Here is a 22,969-nt window from a genome sequence, read left to right as displayed (position 1 = left end):
ATAAAAGTATCGGCATAAATGCTCTGTTCTCTCTTTCTTTTCACCGTAGATCTGAACAAACATACACGTTTACATAAACACTTATATGTATTAATAAGATGTTATGCCCTTTTTGACTACTACTCAATAGTTATAGTATCCTAAAGAGAAAGAAAGAAAAAGGGACATAGAGAGAGAGAGAGAGAGAGAGAGAGAGAGAGAGAAGAGAGCGAAGGAAATAAGTCTGTTGATTCGATTAGGGTTTAACGTCTCTTTTAGCACTAAGACTATACGAGACATGTGCGGCCACTCACAAAAGTATCTCTTCCCCTAAGTGCTCTAATTCCATTAGTTTGGGTTCAGGTCATTTGCAGTTGTGAGAACACCTAGACAGATACAACCCAACTTACACGTAACTTTTCTCGGCACTGACAGCAGTTAATAGCACTGAGTCAAGTCTTTATGCAAGTAAAATTGTGAGTAGATGACGTTCGAAACATTTCTCCATTCTGAGATCAATCTCTCTGGTTCAGAGCGTGTTGTCCAATGAACATCATATGTTAATGTCAATATTGCTGTTTATGTAATGTATTATTTCATTATATACTGTATATTCAAAGAAATAAAAACACTGATCACACATTAATCAGAAAATGCTTGAAAGTAGACGAAAATATCAAATCAAGAACAACTCCTATAATAGAAATAATTTTGTAAATCCCTGCCTCCATTTACAGACCTTCTCCAATTCTCCTTATTCCAACATATTTTTCTTTCTAGAGAAGAGGAGATCTTGCTTGTCACACTGAGTATGTATTGAAATTGAAATTGAAACGGGAACACTTGAAAAAGTTTCAGCCTGGCCGGGATTCGAACCCGTGTCTACCGAATAGAAGTTCAATGAGCTAACTACTCACCTCCCGCACCACTTAAGTTTCCACCCTAACTAATACCTAGTTAAAACCGTTTCAGGAAAAATATAAACAAGATACTCAAATATAACAATGAAAAAAAATATAAACAAAATATAAATAAAAACATAAACAAGAAAATATAAACAACTTGTGTGAATGTCTTAATGACTTACTCGAGATTTTCTTGCTTAACTCAAAAACAAGTTATATAGACGTTCCTCAATGAGGAAAATATCACGAAACGTTCTTCAAGTTGAGGCTACGTCATGGGCAGAGCCTTAACTTGAGGGGGCAGGGGGCAACTGATCCCCAGAGAAGCTCCCTGCCGTTCGAGGGGCCCCATTTTGAGACAAACGTTTCTTACGAAAATGAAATTAGAAATGAAGCATCAAATACGGTCGCTACATTACTTAAACAAAACACCACACAAAAGGTAAACAGAACAAAACAGAGTCGTGGACCCATTTCAGTAAAAAATGTCTATTATTAGGGGCTCTAGAAAAATATTTATTCGTATGGCTTTGAGATTTATCAATATTTTCCCCTTCATAATTTTGTCATGTATGGAATGGGCCCAGGGAGTACCTAACGGAACCGCAGACCTTGCAGTGCGGGAGGGCCCACAGGCTCCGGGTGAACATGAAGATTAAGAGAAAGTTGGAAAGAGGGGGCCATGGAATTAGAAAATCAACTTTTTCTAGGAGGCCCAAATAAGCTTATTAATGCTTCCCCCCAGAAAAATCTAAGTTACCGTTGCAGGGATGGTTATCGGTTCCAGGGATGGTTCCGATTTACATTACATTTCGTCTTTACCATAACTTCTAATTTCCAATGAAGAAAAGACGACAGAAATTATTTTCACATTCTTTGAATTGTGGGTAGAAATAGACATTCCTATGTCTATGTTGCATAACTACTAGTTTATTTTCTAATATTCATATGAGGAATTTGTGGCAAATTGAGCCGGTGGCACTAGCCGAGTGATCTCTTGAGTTCGGCTTCTGATTATGAGGCTCAATCCACTAGGAGTTCCAATTCCTTTGAAGAGCAAGGTCGGAATTTTAACTCTCCTCAGTATTTCTGTGTTCGTGTCTTTGTAGTGTTTGAAATACGTCGAAAGAACATGAGCTGCCAGTGGTGAACAATACTCCGGTTGGGGCGATTTGTTTAAAGAAATATTGTGAAAGCAGGGAACTCCCATTGCAGCTACCTGGGTTCAAATCCCGTCGCGGCACTTATTAATTTTTCTGAATGGGAAGATAATTTTATGTAATTGGTATTGTAATTATGTTATTCCTTTATTATTATTATTATTATTATTATTATTATTATTATTATTATTATTATTATTATTATTATTATTATTATTACGACAGAAAGAAAGAAAAAGTAACATAGTCGAAGGTATTCATAGGAACAGAAAAGATATAGAGTATGTTAGATGTTTCTTAGGTCTACACATGAACGCAATAATATTATTACGTTTATAGATTTACAGATAGAATTATCAGTTTATGACAACAAGAAATGGAATATAACGATTTGTTACTTGATAACGGTAATGCATTTTGTTTTGCCCAGATAAGTCAACTTTAAATTGACAATTCATATGTAGGGAGGCGCTGCCGTATGCTCTCGCCTTGGGCCCTGATTATTCACGCCACGGCATTTGACATATACTTATATTGATTCGAATCTGGTGTTTCATGATAGTGGATTATTTCTTTAAGTTAATTAATTTAACGAACGTTCCTCAGTACCTTGTTTCCTATTTTTACGCGTTTTACTAATTTTTACAGTTTCTCCGCTAACTCTTTAAGAACAGGGACAAAAACAGAAACATTGAGGACAGTAAAAAACACAAACATTATTCGCGCGTTCTTCCCTTGCCTGAAGGAAAACAAAATGTGGTGAACATGTAATTTTTGGTCTTCCATCTTCTATGTAGTGTCAAATGCAGAGTTGGAGTGGGTCAGTGCGTTAAATGGATCGAGTTTGCTGATTGCGTCAGTGGGTCGTGGGTCAACAGCATGTAATCCACTGCAACCAACCACCCACAGTGACCCACTCTGACCCACCGAGCCACTGCTCACTGCATTGTAGACAGCATCTTCTGAACATCATATTTTTTCACCCTCGACCCTAGTCATAGAAACTAAAAACACGTTTCTTGATTGGTTGCAGCTTGCGATTGTCCAAACCTTCTGGTGTATGTATTATGTATTACAGTTGTAATAAAAGAAAATTGTCACTTTGTTGGCATTGAAGAAGAAGAAGAAAATTGAAGAAGCAGTTGAGGTTAGATTTACATCATGGCAGTCAAGATGGAACATAACGAGCCCTGCGGGGCTTCTAACCCGCTCCTCCTCCTACTGCTACTACTACTTATACTATGGATTCGTATAGCAAAACTGCACACGTAACGTAATCATTTTTTGAGTATTGTTTTCATCTTATTTTAATGAAAAATTGTGTTTTGATAATTTTAAAAATAGAATATAAAAATAAAAAATGTCTCCTTGGCCCGGGTTTCAACCCACACCAAAATCAATTATAATTACTAGCCCATTGCACTTGTACTTGCGGCCACAAAGACTGCCAGTAACAGACACTTCATTTTTGCGATAGTTCTGCTAGGTGGCGAGAAACGGATAATTCCAACTTACCAGAACCGCGTATTTAGCTCCTATGAGTAGGGCCAAGCGTGATTTAAAAATATGCTTCTGAACACTGGTGAATTTGTCTACGTTTTACTTTCAAGGCCTTCATTTCCATTTTTCATTTGTTTCTGTTTATTTACCCGAGTTGACTCTCTCTAAGTGAAAAAAGAACTTCAGGCATTTTGGGATATTGATATTTGTAATTGTAATAATAGCAATAGGACGTATACTACTACCTTGGTATCGAGACACAGCCTGTGAGTTTTAGAGAAGCTAACTACTGGAAATAATACATTTTTGAATCGCTGTAATATATAAATTATTAAATAAAAAATAAATGTAACTATGTGTGCCTAATCATCGCGGCCAAATTTCAGTCAAATAAATTGGCTTTAGGTATATACTTAGGCCTTAATCCAAAGTGTTATGTTACCATATTGCATTTCTTGTAATAATATACTAAGGGATGGTGGGGATCCGAATATTTGCGAAAGAAATGAGAAAAAAATAACATCTTACAAGACGTTAAACTTACGGAGCTGAAATGCAGTATATTAACTCTTTATTGAAAATGAACAGAACGTCTGCTAGCAATTTTTAACATTCTCCTTTATGGGGAGAGGTGCACTTTCCACATATGGTAAATAGATAGTGGATTAGTTTGTAAAAATGATCAAAAACGATCGATATTAGTTGAGAAGCAAGTTGAGAAAGAAGGAATAAGCCGGGTTCGATTCTCGGCGGGAGCTCATGTGGTTCGGATTCACGTTAATCTGTACTTCATGCCGTAAGCATCGGTGGACCACCGATAGGCAACTAGCGATATCTCGCCAAAAATTGGCGGCTCCGCAGCGATGATCCACGTGGCCCCTCTTCCGTTTTAAAAATTATAACACCAGCGACCCACCAGTGGCAGAGACGCGACAAAACGCCAATGAACCACAAAATTACTCCCCCAAAATATGTTAAATCGCCTATATGCTTAATTTGTTTACATTAAGGAGAGTCTGAAAAAACACTTAATAAGTTTAAAAAAAGTGTCCCGGGCTGGGCGCGAACCACCAACCTCTGGATTTCTTGGCCCGTGCTCTTCCAACTTGGCCACGAAGGTGATGACGAAAAATGTCACTTGTAGAGGCATAAATCATTGAGGTTTTTGAGTTTTTTTTAATTTGGCTAATCAGAGTGCTCCCGTAACCATGTATATTCGACGATAACCGTTTGAGATCAGATGAAGTCCGTTCGCCATATAATTTTATAACAAAATGATGCGCGTCTATTTATTTCATGGTTCTCCCATATTCACTTTCAAATGATCGTCTACAGTTGTCATCTAAATTCATACAATTATACACACTTATCTCAAGATTTTTCACTTGATGATGTAGAGCCAGGAGTTAGTCTTGACCCCCGTAGCTCACTTTAGGAACAATTGGTCAGGAAAAAATAATATATAATAACAACCGCATGCACATGACTGGCGATAGTTCGTGTTGGTCCCTTCGCGATTCTCCGCGACAAATCGAAGAAGCACGAACCAAAATGAAATCCTCGCTGCTATGCGGTGATAACTTCAATACCCCGACTCTAGATGTCTCTTTCGATTCGACGAAACCCTACCGCAAGTGCCACACTAGCGGCAGTCCTTCGACGCGTCGCTATAGCGACGATCGACATTAATCGGCAAGTGGGCAACTAGGTTTTGGCGATTTTTACGGAATGGGGTTTCTATGCGAAATTCAAACTTCACATTTTAATTTTAATTTTTCAATTGTTACTTTTTATTTTACAGGTTTTTTCAGTATGATACAACTTGTAGAGCAATATTTAAACTTTCTAATGGTGTTTGTTCCACGTCTCTAGTGCACACATTAACCATTTTATGACATTTTTAATAATCACTGCCCTTTTTTGACATTTTTGAACACCCTGTATGGGGACACTTTCAGGAGGAGAGAGGTGATATTTGGGATTTTTTCATCTCGCACTTTAATAAAGCTGTGCATCATTATTTTTACAAAAATCTGAGATGGTGAAGTCTGATGACTTGTTGATTTTATAAGGAATGTCCCTATACTCACTTTCCAGTTTTTCCAGTAACTCTTCAAGAACAGAGATAAAAACACAGAAACATTGAGGACAGTAAAAAGCAGAAACACTATTCGCGCGTTCTTTCCTTCCCTGAAGTAAAACAATAAAATATGGACAACGTGCAATTTCTGGTCTTCCACCTTCTATGTGTTGTCACAAACCAAACAAACGACAATATTAATATACAAAGCGCTCAACATCTTAGTTATTCATGACATAACTATTGCATGATCCGAATAACTCCAGTATATCCATAAATCATCATTTGTCATATTTTACCGAAATACGTCATGACTTTTCAGACAACCTTATACTTTAAATGTTTTTAATACGCAAAGTTCATTGATCTCAGCACTTATTCACTTACTCTCTTATGATCATCAAAAACTTTAGGGTACTTCCCGTAGATATAGAAAGGTAAAATGCAGTATCCAGGCTCGGTATAGCATGCAAGTAAACAAATAAAAAGCAACAGGATGATATTTCTCTCCGCCAAGTCCCCTTCAATGGAGAATGTGTTGATTATTCAACAAAAAGACGTGAAATCTAATCACAAAATTCATAAAATATAAAATATGTAGCCTCGACTTTGCAATAATAATAATAATAATAATATAGGAATAACAGAATTACAATATCAATTGCGTAAACAATGACTTCCAATAAAGAGAAACTAATAAATGCCGCGCCAGGATTCGAACCCGGGTCACTGTAATAGCAGTTCTCTGCTCTCACACTTTGCCATCAATTCCTCAGAAAAAAAAATAAGAAAATAAACTAGTAGTTATGTTAGATAATCATAGCACACACTATTTCTACACGTGTTGATATAATTCAAAGAATGTGAAAATAATTCCTATCGTCTTTTCTTCTTTGGAAACTAGAAATTAAAGAATTGTAGGGATGGCCACGAGCGAGTTCGAGCGAGTTTTCACTCAAACTCGACTCGACTCGACTCAAAACAGACATCTTTGAGCTCGACTCGAAAAATTTCCTCCAACTCGACTCGAATTTGACTCGAGTTTCAAAACGAAGAAAATCGAGCCAAATGCTGTGTGTAGTTTCAAATACTTTCTTCAAGTATCCTACATCATTATTGTCAATGATGCTACTACCACTACTACTACTACTACTGCTTATTATTATTATTATTATTATTATTATTATTATTATTATTATTATTATTATTATTATTATTATTATTATTATTATTATTATAACAACACCATGTATAAACATGAAAGATAGGTATACCTGAATACTAAACACTAGCTGACTGCTGACCTCGTGAAATCAGCAGTCTAGGAGGCAAGGCTGGAAGGCAGGGAGATCGTTCACGAGGTTCTGGATTTGAGTTCCGGAGAAGCAAGCATCCGGGCTCAAACCAAAAATCGTTACAAATTAGAGGCCGCCGGCCAAACTTGTTCAAAACTGCTTGACCCGGGTTTAAGGTTCTCAACGGCTCGAACGGATCGGCTCACAGCTCATTCCCTATCAATCCGAGCCAGTAGCTCGCCCACCCAAGCCGGCTTGAGCCGAACCAAACCGAGCTGATGGCCTACCCCAACCAAGCTGGCTCGAGCCGATGGCTCACCTGAGCCGAGTAGGTGCCTCATCTCAACCGAGTCGGCTCGAGCTGTTCGCTCTGGTGAGCCGAGCTGAGTCGGTTAACACCACTACCCGAGTTGCACTGCTTCGGCTCAAATCTTCGACCGTGCAGGTCTTAGCCTTGGTGGTTGGAAATACAGTATATACTTATGTGAGTGCTTACGACATTTGAGGCTGTCTCGTTATAAAAATCCATTGTCGTCTTGTTAATCGAGACGAGACGAAATGCGAACAATGTCCCATCTCAAGAGCAACACTAAAAATATTTCACATTACTGCTTACACTTCTCATAGCTTTCGCTTCCCAGTCTAATCATGTAATGATTTCAAAACGAGTTAAAACGAGCTAAACGAACGAGCCATTTATCAAACTCGACTCGACTGAAACTCGATCTCAGAACAGTGACTCGACTTGAAACTCGACTCGAGAAAATTTCCTTTGACTCGACTCGAAACTCGACTTGAATTCACTTCGAGTTTCGAGTAGAGTCGAATTTTAGCTCGACTCCTGTCCATACCTAAATAATTGTAATGTAAATCGGGACCATCGCTGAAAACTATGACGTAGCTTTAACTTAAAGAACATTTCGTGATATGATCCTCATTGAGGAACGTCTATATAAGTTTTTTTGGTTTAAAGAAAGAAATCTCGAGTAAGTTACTGTGAAGCTCACATAAGCAACGTCTCCTTATAGAGGGATAAATAGTTGTCCTTTTAATTTGACCAACAGAGTGCTCCTTTAACCGTGTATATTCGACGATAACGGTTTGGGGTGAGATAAAATGCGTTCACCATATAATTTTATAATAAAATTACGCGCATCTATTTACTTTATTTCATAGTTCTCTCATATTCACTTTCTAATATTCGGCGGCAGTCTCCATCGAAATTCATACAATTATACGCATAATAATAATAATAATAATAATAATAATAATAATAATAATAATAATAATAATAATAATAATAATAATAATAAAGTAAATGTCGCGCCGAGATTTGAACCCGGATCAGTGAATTGGCATTTCTCTGCTTTCACACTTTGCCATCGATTCTCCATAGAAAGATAAGAAAATAAACTAGTAGTTATGTTAGATAAACATAGCACACACTATTTCTACACGTGTTGATGCAATTCAAAGAATGCGAAAATAATGTCTGCCGTCTTTTCTTCTTTAGAAATTAGAAGTTACGGTGAGGAAGAATTGCAGTAATGTAAATCGACACCAGTTAAAAACGACGAGGTAGCCTCATCTTGAAGAACGTTTCGTGATATTTTCCTCATTGACAAAGGTCTATATCACTTGTTTTTGAGTTAAAGGAGGAAACCTCGAGTAAGTTATTGTGACACTCATAAGGAACGTCTCCTTATACGGATATTAGTACGAGTATTTTGTGTATAGCCTTACATGCAATGCTTTTAACTAGCTAATAGTTTAATTGGAAGATGAAGTGATGCGGTAGTTAAGTGGTTAGCGCTTTGAACTTCTATTCGGTGAACCTGGATTCAAATCCCGCTGTTGTTCTAGATTTGATATTTTCAGCTACTTTCAAGCATTTTCTGATTCATGCGTGGTCAGTATTTTTATTTCTCTAAGCATACAGTATATAAAGAAATAATACATCACACACACAGCAATATTAAGATAAATATATGGTGTTCTTTGGAAAAAACGATCCGAACCATAGAGATTCATCTTAGAATGGAGAACTGTTTCGCTAGTCACCTACTTTACAATTTTACCTGGATAAACACCTGGATCAGGGCTACCAACTGCTGTCAGCGCCTAGAAAAGTTACGTGTAAGTTGGGTTGCATCTGTCTAGACGTTCTTACAACTGCAAATTACCTGGACCCCAAGTAATGGAATTAGAGCACTTAGGGTGGAGGGGGGGGCGGAGATACTTTTGTGGTTGGGTGTACACTCATGTCCAAAATGATTGTGACATATCTAAAACTGTCTTCTTGTAAGAATATAATTTTATAATGATTTTGCAGGGAACTTTTAATATTGATACTATGGGTATAATCGGGTAATGTATATTTGTGGTGAATTTCATAGGAAAAGAATTATAAATACGAAAATTAGAATGGGTAAAACAAATTGTTGCTAAATGGACAAGAAAGGTTTTGGTTTCGTTATATTGTTCTTATTTACTGTTATTTTGACATGGAATTTACCTTATACAGGTCTTTGCCGATTATACACATACTAACATTATAAGAAATACCGGACGAATTCGTTATCAAACTGTATTCGTGAAATGAAATGAAATCCTTGAGTTTTACGTCCCACGTTATGCCGGTTAGGCTAAAGGAGACAGTGATGATGAGAGATGAGTGAAATGGTGGAATGAAGAAAGTGGGAGGAAACGGGAGAACCCCGAGAAAACCCATGAGCACGGTGTTTGTCCACCACAAAGTCCACACGGCGCAAATTGTATTCATTCAACAACATATTTATAGACATTCGAAAATAATTTTGGACATAAGTGTACCTACAGTTTAACGTAGTATTGAATATGAGCTCGAACTACATAGGTTCGCCAGCAATCAAACTCGGTAGAAAGAAAGACTTTGGTATTACTTTAGATCAACAGAAAAGAATAGTGAACACAACAGTTTGTTACTAAAGCACCAGAATCATTAGATTATGATAGCATAGGAAAATGCTCAAAAATATATACCATCAATAATTTCACTAATTTCAAACTTTCATTCCCGGATAATACGTTCGTTTTCAAGCTTTCGACATTCTTGTAGAGCATAAGAGCAACACGTATTCTCGAATGTGCAAGTTTAACGAACAATGCTGCTTTCTATCCTGCACGGAAGCCAGAAAAGTTGCCTATCGAACGTGTCCGGAATATGAATGGTCGACATTTTGTTTGTCGCTGTCCTCGAACAAATGACAATGGATTTCGAACTCATCTTCTAATACTGTGGAAGGAGATTCCGCATCTCACAAAGTTTGGTCAAGCTTGTACGAGTTTAATCAATCGCTTAATATCATTCTTGTGATTCTTCAAAACAAACAAACAAACAAACAAAAAAAAAAAAAACGAAAGGACGAAAGGACGAATATTACAAATAGATACAAGAAACACAATTCTGGTGCTTTTTGTAGATGAATGTTTCACCACGGTTTCCTGGTTTGTGTAACGAACCACAATAACTCTCGCAGTACACTCTGAATATGAATCTATTCTCCGACATTATTTCAATATGAGTGTGTAGGAGAAACGAGCATTGAAATGGGCAAAGCTACTTTCAAACATATTCTCGTCAAACCCACGCCATCTCTCCGACTGTAAACCTCACTCATCTTTTTCTTATCCCATTTTACAAGCACTTTAATAAGTACAAAATGTGAATCATAGTACTTACTATAGCTTTTACTGTTCTATCTTCAAAAGAATTTCATAAGTAAAGAAAACGTGGACTTATGAAGGTTACGCCTTCTTTAGGTACCGAGTTTTTTTTTGTTTGTTTTTTAAAGCGTGGTTTCTTGTATTTGAGATTTTATATCTTTCCAACACGTCTCCAATATGTCGTTTTTTCCAACATGACATGTATAAAAAAAATTTGAACCAGTAGCATGAACAAAAAACAAACAACGGATATCAGAAAAACTTAAAAGCAAAAAGCGGCTTTAGTAACTTTCTGACTGGGGGAAAACTGTGCTTCCATCTAACGGCCACTGATTACGTGAGAAAAATGCGCGCGCAACAGCCACTCTCTCGCTGTCGTCTTCTTCCATCCAAACTAACTCACTAAACATACGTTTGGTGGAAGTGGTGCGGCGTTTCGCGCGCTTTGGAAATCCTTTTCCATGCTAAATCGCAGTGTCTCGGAAGCTTTCGGTCGGGAAAGTTGGAGCGCACAATACACTCTGGCTTTATCTCTCCCTGTGAGGAAATTATTTCGCGCGCGCTTGCGAAACTTTTTTCATTTTTCTTTTGTTTATTATATATAAGAATTGGAAAGAAAGAAAAGGTGATTTGCTGTAAGCAAATAAGGGAAGAAAAAAAAAGTTTATTTTTTTACTTATTTTTTTAACGTGTTACGTTAACAATGTGTTTATTTTCTTTCGGACTTAGTAGCATGTGATAAAATATTCGAATCTGATTACAAAGTCAAAAACTACAGGCGCGCGGTCGCGAACTGAATAAATATCTCAAAAGAAAAATTTAAAATTACTTGTTTAATATTTTTGTTCCTATATTGTTAAGTTTTAAAACTTTTTAAAACTATAAAAAAAGTGGTAGAAAATGGGTTGATATTGAGGAAGACCAATTGACAACTTTTTCTCTGATTTTTGTTCAAGAAAGGTAAGTGCAACGTGAAGACTTAACTAAAGATAGCTTTTGTTTTTCTACATGTTTGGTCTTGCTTCATTAGGATTTTGTGCTGTTAAAAATAATGTCCTTGTTTGTTTATATGTTTCGTATACTTGTTAAATCGTGCTGAACAGAAAAATGTAAGCGCTCCTTTTATATTGAAATAAAAATATATATATTACCGAAAATACTTAAAGAATATGAAGAATACAAACATTGGGCTTAGGCAACTTCTGAGAGGGGGAGGCGTAATCCATTTTTAAACTACAGAGAGTGATTACTTTTTATGGTTATTTAACCCTTATTCGCGGTAAACCATCGATGCAAGTTCTCGAATTTTAGAAGTAAAATTCCATTTACCCTTACACAGAAAGTATAAACTTTTACGGACCTAACCTTTCTCGCTTGTCTAGTGGCTGTCGCGCTTGTCACGGGTTCATGACGTTCTGGCTTCAATTCCCGAAGGGAGAGCATTGAGCACATCATAATGCTTCTGGTTCCATCTTGAACTATAGGGCAGGCATGTGCAAATTGGAACAGTGATTGGACCAATCTCAGATGATAATTGGCGTCGAGGGCCTTATGAGACAACGTATAACATTTCTCACAAGAATTAAATAGCCATATTCAATTTATAAAAGCATTCGTCGTACACTAATATCATAAGAATATAAAAACTGTTATAAAGGTAACCAAAATATTTACATACTAAAGAGAAGCAAAATAAATCTATTTATTTACTATTTTAGTGGAACACTCAACCAGTCTGTCAATGCTCGGTACAATCTACGCTGGATGTTCCAACGCGGAGGATATTTCCAAGGCTGACATCAGTTATCCAAGAAATACTTTCAGTTCAGTTTAAGAGTTATCGCAAGAAATTCATTTTGAATAGCGTGTCAGGCGGGCCGGATTAAAAGAATAAGTGCACTGAGGGCAGATCGAGGGCCGGCTGTTGCACATGGCTACTGTAGGACCACGCCTCATAGATGCTGAAAAGATGCTAACTTCAAGAAACAAAGTTTTCCGGACTGCTCGTCACGAACGGGAAAGAAGGTGGACATTTAAAAATATTTTACACCATTGAGTGCAAATAATGGTGGGTTTTATGTCACTTCATGTATCTGAACAATATTCCATAGTTTTCATATTTTATAAAAATGTTGTTATTAAAATTATAAAGTATAGAGATGTTGATGCATTACTGTGTGGCATTTCAATCTATAGTATCATTTTGACAAATACCGAGATAAAACGTTCTTTTAATGCTTAACATACACTTGGAAGTTATTCTCTGATATTTGTCAGAAAAGTTATGAGAATGTAACGTACATGCTTTGCTTTTCCTTATGATAAAAGTAATTCTTTCAATATATTGTCTGTTGTAAATATATTCTATATTGATTGAGGAACATTAGGCTGAACAAACGTAGCATGTATAAATACCTTACTTTTATGTGACTGCAGTTCAACGTTCATGTTCAGATTCACGAACCTGACAATTCCACTAACACATTTACTACAAATGAGATGAAATTTCATAATTAAGATGAATTTGGGAAACTATGTAAGAGCTAAAAATAGTTTCCAGTAAGAAACAGAGAAAGTATCGGAGTGAAGAGTCGGCGTCAATGAAAAGTGACAGAAAACTTCATGTTGTCTCTCCTTGAGCTACATACGTTTAATAAGGTTTCGTTAAGTTTTAACGATATTAACTATTGATCCAAGACAGCAGACTTTAAAGAAATACAAAATCTGTCAGAACTAAGAAAGTTGTAAGCTGTATACAAGGTTATTGTAAATTTCTACGATAATTTTTCCTCTTCGGCTTGGAGATAAATCAGATTAGAATTACGATTTAGATTTCTGGGCTTTCAGCATCTATGGCCATGTTAGCCTGTCACGTATGAGGGATGATGTCCCTTGGCGATCACACTATCCGAGGAAAGGGAAGGAAGAAAGGAAGCGGCCTAGGACCTGTATGTTAGGTACCATCCCGGCATTTACCTTGTGTTAATGAGGAAAACCCAGACAAACCTCACTCAGGATGGCTGTCCTGAAAACGCTTTTACACTTTTTCGACCGAGTGTCCCCATCGGGAATCAAAAACCCGAGACCGCTCACACCAAAGGCGACAGCGTTAGTTCTGCACGCGGAGCCACTGGAGATAAATAAGTAAGGTCCCACTTTTTCGAGCGTACAACCTACAATTTGAAAATTTCTTCCACTTCCTTTTTCGTATCGTGTAGAAACTTTGGTTATAGCATTTAAGCTTCTTCTGACCTTGTTCTTCCTTCAGTTGTCCTACTTCATAAACGTATCATGATCGTTTGATATTCTGAGCTTTATCATAGATAAACTACTAATGATTTCGTCTTTGGAGCGAAAGGCTCATGTTTCGAATCTCGTATTAAATTAGAGGTCCATGTATTATATTCCCAACAATAGACAGAAACATTACGCTTTAATGAATGATACAATTTATAATATCTATATATTATTAATTTTAGTCGTAAACTACGAAAGATAGATAGAACTTTCCTTTAAGAATATAATTGGAATATGACATTATTCGTCTAGTAATATCGTATTAGGTTAATATCGAATATCTTAAATTCTTGGTAAATTCTCCAATTGTGAAAATCTTATGTCCCTTTCATCTGTCACATTTTGGCACTATATTACTACCGTAGTTTTAATTTATCAACATATTTAGGGTTCAAATTACGTTGTCTTCTTCCTTGATGGAATTTATGAGACATCGATTGGACAAGAAATAAATACACTTCATATCATGTAACTGAATTGAGAAATAATATATTAAAGAAAAATTCATTATGCTTTTCTTCAACGATTATAATTTTGAAAACGCAAGATGAATTCAAATACATTATTAGTACTCACAAGTGATTGGAGATACATTTCAAATTAAATTGCAATGGACAAACACCCTGTGCATGGGTTTTCTCGAGGATCTGCTGTTTCTTCACACTTTCTTCATTCAATCATTATCATCCATCTCCCTTAGCCTCGGTGCAAAACCGTGGGACGTAAAACTAAAGAGAAAATATACTACAGTGTTGCTTTCGGTGATAATGATTTCGAAATAATTTTTTAACTAATTGCGGTTTCAGAATATCAGTCCAATTCTTTCATTATTTCTCAAAGAACTTTCCTTTTCCGTCTACTTTCTATAATAATAGTGTTCATAATATTACTTACATCTTATTTAAAGTGATGAGGAAAAAAAGTTTAATGGCATGCCGTTTCGTCAACCGAAATTTTATATATACAACTTTTGTTAAAAGTAAAGGAACATGCAAATTAATAGTCAATCTTGCAATGATGATCTTATAATTTGAATGTAATATGGTCAGTAAAAACATACTTCCTCGTATGGGAAATTCACTAGAATTATATAAAGTTCTAAAATAAAATAAAAAGATTCTTAGAGAAGTTAGAAGTAATATAATACTGGCTAGTTACCTTAGCATAAGATGGGATTTATTGACGGGCTTCATTTCGGCATTGATTGATTACCATGATCGCATAGTTAGTAATATAATGGCTTTCTTATATCTCGTTTCATTCAAGCTACGAAATAAAGGTAAAGAAAGGATACGCTCTGAATGTAAATTTTAATTAATGACATGTCGCTTTAAGCGCCTCCTAGGAAAAAAGGTTATTCTTTATATTTTGCTGTTGTCTATCCGTCATGATATGTGTAATATATTTATCGTCTTTATAAAGAAAATTAAAAGCATAATCGAGGAACGGTCTTCAGATACAAGTTCTGAATCCTTTGTTTTACTTAACTGTTCTGTGTCTGAGTCGTGCGTCCGTTGTGTCGCCTTGATGTATAGATGAAGGAGGGATTTTGACTTTCATTTTATGTTAAGATAAAGAGAACTATCGAAAAACGAACTTCAAATCGGGAATCAGGATATTCGATTTTCCAAATATCATAACGTATCTGTCAGTGGCATTACCACAATTTATTTCATAGGGTTCTGCCTTATTTCGTGAATGAAAGAGTTATTAGAAAACAAATTTCAGTTTCGAATTCAACTCTGTCTATGGGAGCTCGGTTGCCGTGGCTAAACGGAAGGCGCCAGAAACACTTATTCGGTTCCACGGGAGTTTATGCACTTCAAAGATTCTACATTAAGCCGTAAATCTACGACTCATATAGACAGACTATAGGAAGGGTATCTAACTGCTAATTGTCGCGGAGCTAAGCCATCAAGGCTTTTGTTAACAGTACTGCCTTCTTAATTTGCGTCACATAGGACTGCTCGGCGAGAGTTAACTATAACCATATAAACATGTCATGTAATTTTGTGCTATGTTCTGGTGAAGATTACGTTTCCTCAGCCCTTAATGTAATAATAGTACGTGAAGTAAAAGCGATAGAAACAAATTGCATCATCTGCGTCTGTGCTTGAGGTGGTTCATTGTTCTTTCTCTCTCTATTTTCATTTTCATTTCGCCTTTACGTTCTGACCAAAGAAACTTGTGCGTTGTGAGTAACTTGCTGAAATACCTATCCTATGTACGGAAAATAAGCTTCGGAAGATATTTGGGCCTCCTTTGCTGGCCCGCCCAACCCCTTTGGATATGCATTTCAATGAAACTGTAATGATAAAAATCCATAATATACTTTATTATTGAGATAAATTTTTTATGCTTCTATTCTCTTAGCATGCACCCTTTAATCAAATTGGCGTGATAAAAATTTAACTTGAGGTAGGTAAACATTATGATCTAAAACTAATTTCAGGTGGTTTATCCATTTTCCTGTGATGTGATTACAAGCAATAGATGAATTCAATTTCAATGTGGCGAAAGTCATTACAATATTTGCCTTCTCCCTCCCTCCCCCCCCCACTTAAAAGCAGAATTTTTCGAGAACTCCAGAACAACTATCCGCTTATCGTTCTATTCGGTTAAAGTTAGGCTTAAATGTTACCGGAACTAGCACTAATCAGATTAGCTATTCGGATGGACTCGATAGTAATCTCGATCATTTTTGATGTCTTACACACACCTATATAATACATACATGTATATATTTTAATATGTATATAGAATAGATGAGATTTGAAAGGTAAATACATGTGTTCTGACGTTATTTAACACGATATCACCAAATTGACAATCTTCTCATCAGAAACATACATTAGAGAAGACTTTACAAAGTGGTGTGCTGTTCCCCCCCCCCCACCATTAATTTCGTAATGTGTCTCAATAAGGACTCAGGAGAGTATAAAATTAGCTTTTGTTTGATTGATCTCTTATAGATTCAGGAGACTGCAAAGAAAATATTTAAAATTATGATGTTAAAAAACATATTTGAATCCATAACTGTTATAAGAGAAAATGAACTGTATGTACCTGTTTTCTCATTTTGCGAGGATGTGGCCAGAGATGTCGCGAAATCGTCTGCGTATTGGATAAAAATGGACCACACAGATAATTTGTTATTCTTATGACACTCGATCATCTTTTACAACGGATAAAATGACACATGAACGTGTATAGCCTGTACTTTATACCAAATCTTACATTTCCGGATATGTAAAATAATAATAATAAAAATAGAAAACACTCTCATGGTTAGGCAGATTGATTGGTTTAGAATGGAATAAGTGCAGTATTTAAGCAACATCAAGTTATATATTTAAATTTACGACAGCAACAAAAGCATGGTTAGCGTACATGACTTTGGAGCGGGAGACCCTATATTCGATTCCCGTGGAACTCATGTGTTTTGGATCCCACAGTAAGCTACAGGTCTATATATCATATAGCCTTACTGCTGAAACGAACACTAAACTTAAAAATCATGATTCAATAACAAAACTTCTAATTTATTTATTGATCCGGAGATAATGCACTGTGGAAAGTACATGAATGACAATAAACTTAATGTACCATACAAAACTATAGTAAGTTGGTTGATTTGTGGATTAACGTCCATTTTAAGTACCGTAGCTATACGGGGTATAGAATATATCTCAACTTGAGATTGAAAACGTATGAGCTCGCGTCGAAGATCGAAACAGTATCTCTTACTCCGGAGGCGCTTTGCTAACATGCACAGGAGAGTCTCAGAGCAGAAGTAATGAGTCACACTTGACTTCGCATAACAAAGAATAATCACACTTCAACAGCGTTCATTACCTAGAATTTACATGATTAATGCTTTAGGCTGGGAGACGCAAATCGAAAAACCATGGATCGAGTCTCGTCTCATCCCCCCTTTGTGGTCAAGTAGCTAAAGTGTTCATTTTCTATACACGTGATCCTTAGTTCAATCCCCAATTTAGTTTTGCCTCGGATACAAATTCCGGTATGGTCCGCGGTGGCTCAGTGATAGAGCGTTCGTTTCTGGTGCATGGGGTCCTTGGTTGGATCCGAGCTCGTACCAAGTGAGCTTTGTGGTGGGCAGACACTGTGTGCGTGGGTTTTCTCAGGGTTCTCTCGTTTCCTCCCACTTTCTTCCTCCCACCATTTCATTTATTTCTCATAGTCACAGTCTCCTTTAGCCTAGCCGGCATAACCTTAGGATATTAAATTTAAAAAAAATCATTTCGTTTACAAATTCCAGTAGTACTCGGATACAACTTTAAGCAGTAACTCCGTCTCCTGTAGTCTCGGTACTGAAATCAGGCATGAAATTCAAATCAATTAATTAATCTAGCACCCTCACCGTTTGCCACAATTGTTCATTATCGTCGCGTTTGTGATTCTTACCTTCTAAATCTGTACAACTTAACCTTTGGACATAAAATTCAATGAGGCAAAAAATGAATTTATTGGACATTCATATGATTTTATTTTCTGGCAAACCTGCAGTAAATATAGAAGACTAGCTGCATTAGACTATTGCTTTGCCTCTTCTTGATAAGGCGATAGTTATGACTCAGAGCGAGAAATATCACCCAGAGCTGTAATTCGACAGGTATGGATATAGGGTCCGAGCTAGTGGTGTACGGAAGGAGTGTTACTAGATTTTAACATTCTTCTACAAAACTCTACAGAAAAATAAAAATTACTTACAGTGAGATATTAATACAAAATTCCCACATATCCCTAACGAACGATATGAATATATATATAATGTTTTTCATTCTGATGTTTAACCGAAGGGAAGCCTCCAGGAAGGAAAATAAAGCTCATAATATGGGACAAATGTTATGTGTGTCAAGGTCGTCGAACTTTAATAAGGCTCATTTTGCAGTTATTAACAATTCTTTTACACAAAAAAGTATTTCGATAAAGCAATGTTTATGCAATTTTTTCATCAGACCTAGTGCATTTGTTTCACAATGGATTGGTCACTGTAGAGTTCCATTAAATAGAAACTTCCTTAAAAAGTAACTCATATTGGAAAGAAACTAATCTAGTTTTCTTGTTTATTTCGTAGAATTTCTCGGAAGCTGATTGTTACCAGCATCCAATCTAATACTTTTGTTTTTCTTGATAAACAGCTAAATTTTACTGCAGTTGTAAAGTACTTTGCTCATTTTAATAGGATTTTAAATTTTAATAGGATTGCCCATTGTTCATATACTTTGTGGAAACTTAATTTGCATTAACAACTTCCTCTGAATATACAACAAATTCCAACTACATTTATAGAAATATTACCTTCGTTACGTTAAACATGCAGAATCTCTAGGACTTTAAAATAATTTACAGAAGTTTAAACACTAAAATATACTGTGGATAAAAATATTATGTTACGACATGATGTAGAATTAATATAGTAAATATTAATAATTTACTTATATGAGAATATCTGATGAGAATGTATGATTGTGTGGATATCCCCCATATATATATATATATATATATATATATACAGTGGCGTATTTAGGGGGGCTTCCGGGCTTAAGCCCCCCGAAATCTTACTTACTATAGTAAAGTATATGAAATATCTTGCAGAATTTTCACATTTTCAGGCAAAGCCCCCCCCCCCCGAAAGTTAGCAAAGCCTTCCCCGAAACAAAATCGTACATACGCCACTGTATATATATATATAATTTGGTCATGTTATTAACTTTGAATCACCTATATAAGTAACCGATTCGACTAGTTTCTATTCTAAATCTCTTAGTGGTGAAGAAAATTCTAATGGATCAATTTATTCCAAAGATAGTAAAAAATAATGGAAGAATTTTGAAGTGGTTTGGCAACTGACTATCTTTTGTGCATCAAAAACTGGAACAAACTACATGGAGTAGTATATTTGCCATCTCTGGTTATATGCATATCACATAATGACGGAATGAATTCTTTCAGTTTAACGTCCCACGACTATGCCCTTTAGGCTAAGAGAGTCTAATGATTGAGGCAAGTGATTGACGACTGAAAAATTGATGTAATGATAACGTAGGAGGAAACTGGAGCACCCTGAGAAAATCCACGGACACAATGTTGTCCACTACAAACTTACTTGGCCGGGGATCGAACCAAGGAAGCCATACACCAGAGATAACCACGCTACCAATGAGCCACCGTGCCGTCCTCCATATTACATAAAAATTGCCAATATTGAAACCGTTCAGAATTACCTTTGGTTGCCTGGAGTGGAAATCAGGCAATTAATAAAATGATACATCACATTGAGGTAGTCTTTTGTTGTTTTGCATCCATATTTAGAAGAAATATGACCACTTGGAGACAATTTAATTTCAAACTTACACAAGACAAGCAAGATTTTATTGCTTATGTGTTTGTATGTAGTCAAAAACGAAGGATTGCATATGGTTATACAAGTAGACAATCAATAACAGATATTTGGTTAGTATGGAGTTTAACAAATCTTTCTACGCCAAGACTATGTGAAACTGGACCTACAGCTTAAGGCCGACCGAACCTCGACCAGAGTACAGAACGACTGCGGCGAAGTACAAGTACTGTGAGCAATGCAATAAATTTACGTAACGCATATTCACTGAAGCACATACTATTCTCTGTTTCACATAAAAGGATAGGAAAAAGAAGAAGTTTTTTCCCCCACCACGCTCAAGTACAGGTGAATGTTGGTGTTCCGTCTTCCACCATCAGCCCCCGCACACGAAGGTATAGAGTGTATTTAAATATGTCTAGGCCTAAATAATAAATTACAACTTTCATAATAACATTGAGTATTTTAAAACACTTAATGACATTTACCTGCATTAGTGAGTAAGTAGCACATGTGTCATTTTAATGGAAATTTTATTGAACAGTTGTATTGTTTATTTTCCTTCTTTTTTGGCAGTCGGGGTTATGACATAATGTTGGAATGGCAAGGGATGTCAGGGTTGGTAATTGAATTGGTATTTACTGCTTTGATACATGAATTTCATAATATAAAATCGGAAACCAAGTACAATACGTATGTATGGGTAAATTATCAGTGCGTTAAGATAATAACAATAGAACCTGAAATAATAATAATAATAATAATAATAATAATAATAATAATAATAATAATAATAATAATAATAATAATAATAATAATAATAATCTATATATATAAAAGAGAACGTACAAAATCCTTTGTCCGCTCATCACGCTAATACGGCTGAACCAATTTCTTTCATTTTTGGGGGGTTATTAGGATTTGGACCCTAGATGGTTTTTATCATATCACTTTAATTTTTAATTACCAGTGTCTTGAGATAATTGACCATTCAAGTGTCCATAACGTACAAATCCTTTGTTATTAGTTCATCATAGGTAAAAATAAACGTATTTATATGCAACCCGCATGACCGTGTCACTCGGCGGGTTAACATAAATGACAGGCGATATACAGCGGAAAATAGCTTGAATCTTCTGTTTAAAATTTTTTAATTGATTTGCTTATTTTTACAGACACTTTTACAATATGCCAGCACCGGGATGACCGCAGCGAAGCGGGGCGGGTTAACATAAATGACAGGCGATATAATGTTAAAATTTACTGCAATCTTCTATGGTTTTTATCATATCACTTGAAAGCGAAAAAGTAAAAATTATCTAAGTAACAAAGTTTATTGCGTTCCGGGGTGACCGGAGCGAAGCGGGGTGAACGCTGCTAGTAATAATAATAATAATAATAATACACTTCTTGTTTCCTCTCTTATATACATGTGTTCTTACATTAAAAAGAACCAGAAGAAAAATAACCATATGTATACACATTGATAATAGTGAATAAATGCGTCTCGCCCCGGGCGCCTCAACTCAGGCAAATGCCCTGGTTTCTATTGATTATTTTTCAATGAAATCATTTTCCTACGTTTTTCTCTTCGTACGTACACCTGATGTGATGGTGGCAAAGTATCTTTTTTTGTTTGTTGTTTATTAATACGCGGCGATAAATTTACGGTAAAGCATCATACATACAAGATTCATCAACATTGAAGTCTTCTGAGTTTATTAAGGGGGAAAATTTGTTATGGTGGACTTAGAAAAACAATCCCAGATTGATTGAAGCCTGACACGAAATAGTAACTACAGATGCTACGTAATTTGAACAGGACCATGTCTGAGTCTGTCGTTTCAAGCAAAATTATAATATTGGAGCTTAACCATCATAGTGAATTTGACGCCCCTAAAATCCCCTAAAATTTGGCACCTTGTGTGGTTGCAATCTTCACCCGGCCCTTTCGTTGGCCTTGCGTTTAGCCAATTGATAATAGAGGAAACTGACTTTTGAATTGTTACTTGACTATTTTAATAAAAACAGAGTTGTCAACAGTCCTGACGACCGTTGAGGGGGAGGGAGAGTAACAGATGTTTGGAAATGAAATTAAATCTTTGAGTTTTACGTATCGCAGTTATGCCGGGTAGGCTAAAGGAGACTGTGATGAGAATGAATGAAACAGTGCAAAGAAAAAAGTATGAGGAAACAGGAGAACTCCGAGAAAATCTGCAAAAACAGTGCTTGTCCACCACAAAGCCCACTAAGCACGAGCTGGGATCGAACCAGGGCCTTATGCCCCAGAGGTGAACGCTCTACCACGGAGCCACCACGGCCCCAACAAAACTTTTTAGTTCTCACAGAACTCTTGTCTGGAGATCAGTGCAATTAATGGGTGCTATACATACTTGAATTTCATTATTTTCAACAGTCTATGGAGAGTTGAGTGAGAAAAGCAGGGCAGTTCATCATCGGTATTTATAGCTATCAGAATTTTATTTAACGTTGGCAATTCATTATGGGAAAAGACCTGATGAACCTTTGATCGAATTGCCGATTTCGTGAAGTCGTCATAGTTTTCCGAGAGGGGAAATACTTGTACGCGTATTTTTGGGACTTCTTAATTTATTTTCATTAAATTTAGCCTCCCGCCTACTTCTATAAACAGTTGCCTTTCCTAAACTTGTCTGTTTCCC

At 36.2% G+C, this 22,969-nt stretch overlaps 1 protein-coding gene across 1 annotated transcript in view; it reads left to right on the top strand.

Moving 5' to 3' along the window:
• The first annotated feature begins 11,053 nt into the window (after positions 1-11,053).
• Positions 11,054-22,969, top strand: part of LOC145691617 (tyramine receptor 1-like) — a 1,380,953-nt gene continuing 1,369,037 nt past the window's right edge. The window contains exon 1 of the mRNA XM_081767014.1: positions 11,054-11,584. The gene's annotated coding sequence lies outside the window, so the exon portion shown is untranslated. The remainder of the gene's footprint in view (positions 11,585-22,969) is intronic.

The sequence above is a fragment of the Thermobia domestica genome, chromosome 1 (genome assembly GCF_964235325.1).
Source record: "Thermobia domestica chromosome 1, izTheDome1.hap1.1, whole genome shotgun sequence".
In the NCBI taxonomy this organism is placed as follows: domain Eukaryota; kingdom Metazoa; phylum Arthropoda; class Insecta; order Zygentoma; family Lepismatidae; genus Thermobia; species Thermobia domestica.
Note: the sequence above shows the minus strand (reverse complement) of the source record. Positions and strands in the feature narration are given on the sequence as shown.